Below are 4,985 nucleotides of genomic sequence, written 5' to 3' on the forward strand. Positions count from 1 at the left end.
GAACACCCTACTTGTCCTAATATCCTGACCCTCCCACCCCAGGAAAAGCCTCTGTGTTCCCATCTTAGAGTGGGATGTTCTGTCAGAAATCCCAAGGGGACTTTTTTAACACAGGGAGGTGCTGTCCATCCTCTGCTAAGAAATGACTAAGGTACGAATGTTTTTCAGTCCTCACCTACAGTTCTACTTTTCCTGCCAAGAACCCTTTCTCTTCTCAAAGTAAGAAACATTCAAACCTGAGAATTTTTGTGAATTTCTTTGAGTCAAACTGCTGATGATTGCCAGAAAGCCAAATCTCAATGGCTTGAGATAATGCTCTGGAGAATGGCAGTTTTGCACCTTATTTTAGACATTACAATCAAAAGAGGAGACATATGTGGGCTCCATAAAATCCATGGGTGATAGATTAGGGAGCCAGGAGAAAGCAAAGGGGGGAAACCTCTGGGATTCGATAAACACTAAAATGATAGATACACACTTCTTTCACTTAGGTGTGTGCAGGGTAGTTAACAGTCAACAACGAACTCAGTAACAATGAGGGGATTTGTGGTCTCTGCAGAGCATTGCCTATGCGTTGAGGGGTCTAAATAAAGGGAAATTCATTTGACATTCCAAAGATATGTTACTGTAGATGCAAAAAGACAAGAGACAGGCTCAGTTAAGGTGAAGTTTGACCTTTGTCAGGGAAGATGCCAGCCTAGGACATGACTATGCAACATAAACTGCTTTTGTTAAAGGTTTTCATTTCAGAACATCCTTTGTGATAACGTTAGGTCTCTGAGTTTGCAAGGCCACCATGCAGGCCTTCCCTGAGCCAGTCAGTGAGCATGTGGTCCCTTTTCCCACACACTGTCCTTGGGATTGCTCATGTCCCACCTCTTGCCACCAATCACAGAGTGCTCAGGGGTTCAGTCTGAGTTGATGCCCCCAACCAGCTTGGCAGTTCATGAGCTGCCTCTGACGGCATGTCCCTCCTCTGTCCCAACACAAGAAGAGAAATAATTGACCCTGAGTAGTAGTAAGACCTCCTTGGTGCCTGCAGCTGCAGCTTTGTGGCTGCCCATGGGCCTGGCCAGCATGCCCACCACCCTACGCACGCCTGTGCCCTTGAACCTCTTCTCTACCTGGGAGGTGGACTGCTCCAGCCCCAGCTGTGTGCCCAGGTTGTGTAGCCTGACTTTAAAGAAGCTGCTGATCTACAAGGAGCTGGAGAAGGAGCTCATCACCATGGTGATTTCCATGAAGATGCAGAAGATTGTGCTGCCTCCCAGTGGACAAGTGGAGACCGACCTGGCGCTGACCTTCTCCCTGCAGGACCCGCACTTCCTGAAGAGAGGAGGCAACAAGCTGCAGATCATGCTGCAGCAGAGGAAGTGCTATAACAAGGGGACCATCCTGGTCTACAATTCAGTTGCCTTGGGTGCCATCGACATAGCTGAGGTGATGCAGCGACCCCTCGAGGTGGCCAGGGGCTGAGCCTCAGGAGCAGCATCAAGGGGTCCTCCACCAACGTGGCTGAGGTCAGCATCTCCTCCCTGTGCAGTCAGCCCATCGAACGCAAGGACAGCGCCATGCAGGTTAGCTACAAGGCCAAGTCCAGGGTTCATTACTTTGCAGGGGAACATCAGAACTTCTCTGAGCAGGAGGCCAGCAACGATGCTGCACAAGGACAAGAGCTGGATGAGGACAACATTAACGTGAAGAAGCCCAAAAAGCAGTGCCAGCGATGATAAGAATGATGTCCATGACCAGGCACCAGTACATCAAGGAGAAAGTCGTGGCTTGGCTGAGCAGGGCCCAAGTGTCAGAGGAGGCCCTGGACCCAGAACAGGACCCTGCAGATCATGGCCCCAAGTGGAGGAGGACCTCACCTTCTGTCTAACATGATGGAGAACTAGCGACAGTAGCCTAGACAGGGAGGATGATGAGAACCTTCTCAGCACCACCAAGCCCAAGCTCAGGCCATACTGAGAAGGCCAGTCACACTCCAGCTCAAACAGGAGCATCCACAGTACCCAGAGTCAGGAGGAGCTTCCGAGTCCGCCCTACATGACCAGGAAGACGTGGGCCTCAGACGGCAAGCAGCCAAGTGATGTCTTGGACTCAGTGCCCCACAGAATGCCCACCCAGGGGAGCAGCCAGCACCGCCCAAGGACAGCCCGGAGGCAGATACCTCAGGCCTGGACATGCTCACCAAGAAGCTGCTGCCCAGTGGGCGCATCACCAAGACCGAATCTCTCATCATCCCCTCCACCAAGGCCAAGGGGAAGCATCCCGGCCACCATGGCTGGGGCAGGTACCTGAAGGAGTGGCAGACGGCACAGCCACAGAACAAGTGAGCCAAGAGCCCAGACAATGAGAGTGGCTGGACCCAGGGGGCCAGCTGCAGATCCCCAGGAAGACCACGTACAACCAGCTGAACCACATCCTCATCTCTGATGACCAGCTGCCAGAGAACATCATCCTTGTCAACACCTCTGATTGGCAGGAGCAGTTCCCCACAGACATCCTTCGAGAGCAGAGGCGGCTTTGCTGTGAACCTGCTTCACGGCTGACATCCAGGAGGCCTTCAGCTCCATCATCCGGTGGATACAGAGATACTGTAACTATAATTCCCAGCCCCCGAAGCTGGTGAAGATCCTGGTGGCAGGGGCACAGCATTACTTCAGCGCTGTGCTACGGATCTTCCTGGAGCTGCTGTCCTACAAGATGCTCGACTGGCTGGGCTACATGAGCTTCCTGGTCATCTCACTGGGTTCCCACCCCATGGCCAGGTACCTGGGCTCCGTGCATTACCGCTACCACAGCTTCTTCTGGGACCTAGCCTGGTGGGACCTGTTCCATAATCTGGAGGCCCATAGCGCCATACAGGACACACTGGACATTGTGACGAGAATCACACAGAACATCATGGGGCCAACTGTGCCTCCCAGCTTCCCATCGAGGAAGCCCTGCTCTCCTACAAGCAGAAGAACCCCAACGAGGAGTCCTTATAGTTCATTCCCTTCAGGGGAGTGGGTGAAAGTTGGGATAGTGCAACAGTCCTCAGACATGTCAAGAGACTCAGATGATGGGCCCCCTTGGGCTGCAGCGTGCTTTCATCCTTCCCTCTGTCCACACCTCTGGTCTCCAATGAGGTCTTGTCACTTCACTCTGCTCCCGGTCAGTGAGTGGGGCTTGTCCTCCCCCAGCCAGGACGATGGCGCCAAGCTGATGGAGCGGCAGGTGGATTACTGGACGGCAGCCCACCCCACAGACAGGAAGAGAGAGACGAAGAAGAAAGACCTGCCTACCGCCAACAACACCCTCTAGTGCACCTTCCACTCTTTGCAGGCCAGCAGGCTGCCCAGCAGTGGTGAGGCCACAGTAACACCCATCATGTCCTTGACAGTGGTCACCAAGGAGAAGAAAAAGAAGGTGCTGTTTTTGCCAATGAAAACCAAAAACAAGGTCTTGGAGTCCAAAATCCAAAAGCCAGTGCCTGGAGGGCATAAGCCGCCTGGCCTTCAGGGCCAGCACCAGGAGAACATATTGTGGGTCCTCATCAAAGGTGTGGTGTGGAATGACGTGAAGTCCTTCCAGCTGGAAGCACAGGGTCCTCCCACGTCCAGCACTTCCCCATCTGCATCTCTAGACACTCCGACTCCACCTTCCAGCCCTGCCTGTGGCCCTGCTGACGCCAAACACAGGAAGGCCCAACTGTTAACATTTCAATTTAGTACAGAGACTGACCCTGGAAACACAAAGAGAAACCTTCTTAAGTATGAATGTGCTCACAACCCGGAAACTAATGTGGGGTCTCCATTGGGAGCCCCAACTGCTCTGCTGATTAACCAGAACTCTCTGGTGGGTGGGAGTTCAGGTGGGCAGTGCTGAGCTGGAGAATCATGGAAGGTGAGTTTTGGCCTCAGGATCCCTAACACTCCCAGCGAGAAGGGTTCTCCCTTCTCCACCTGCCCTTCCTGGAAGACAGGACTCTGCCTCCACAGGACTCAGAGCTGGTGGTCAGGTGCCAAGGACTGGCCTCCCATTGGGGTCATCCTGAGCAGAACATGGAGGCCAGTCAGCCCAGCCCTGGGCCCCAGCTGCCAACCAGCCAAGTGGCCCCACACCATCCACTCCTGGTTCCCAATAAACTCCAGCCTCACAGGGAATAAAGAAAAGGACCTATATAGTGTAGACCACCAGGCACACCAGCTGGACAAAATGAGCAATGACCCCACTTTCATCCTTACTTTTCTCTGTTAATACAGAACATTTGCTACTAACCATTGTGTGTGGGACCAACCATGTACCAGGTGAGCCCTGCCCGCCCCAGCACAATGGTCACTCAGCGCCCTGCTTGCTGTGAGTCTTCAGGTCACTGCATCTCTCCGAGTGTTTGTTCATCTGAACACGGCGAGAACCGAGGCCCAGCCTCATGGGGTTATTATAGGGACCGGGGGAGAGGTCCTCCCTGGAAAGTGCTCTCTGGGTGCCTGGACAGTGGAGAGGTCTGCTGGAGGGGTGTGGTTGAGCTAATTGGCCATTTTCTCTTCCTGTTGATGAAGACTCTGCCTTATTTCTGACTTTCCTCGGGGCCTTGGGCTAAAGAGATTGGAGATTCTATGAGGTGTCCCTGTCCTTGGTCAGCCCCTCAGAAAATCCATAACCCTACCCCTGCCTGCACCCCTATCCAGGGACTCTGCTCACTAACCTGGTAGAACCTCCTCAGTGGCAGCTTGGTAAGTGTACCCTGCCCTGTGGGAGTTGAGTATCAGCGGGAGGAGAACCACACAGGACAGCGAGTGAATTAGGCAGCACATAGGTGCAGGAGCCAAAGCTCGAGGTGTTATGTGGGCTGCGAAGAGTCAGGGCTGGAGACGAAGTTCGTTTGTTTGTTTGTTGGTCAGCTAATCCTGGAGCACCTACTGTGTGCCAATGAGTGACATGAACAGAGTGGACACCAACCCTTCCTGTCCTCATGGAGGTGCCATTTGGGGGGG

At 53.5% G+C, this 4,985-nt stretch overlaps 1 pseudogene; it reads left to right on the forward strand.

The window, feature by feature from the left end:
- The first annotated feature begins 1,077 nt into the window (after positions 1-1,077).
- LOC138994985 (phosphofurin acidic cluster sorting protein 2 pseudogene) lies at positions 1,078-3,677 on the forward strand (annotated as a pseudogene).
- The last annotated feature ends 1,308 nt before the right edge of the window (positions 3,678-4,985 follow it).

This window comes from Myotis yumanensis, unplaced genomic scaffold, assembly GCF_028538775.1.
Source record: "Myotis yumanensis isolate MYYU_CA2020_CCGP unplaced genomic scaffold, mMyoYum1.0.hap1 SCAF_16, whole genome shotgun sequence".
NCBI lineage: Eukaryota > Metazoa > Chordata > Mammalia > Chiroptera > Vespertilionidae > Myotis > Myotis yumanensis.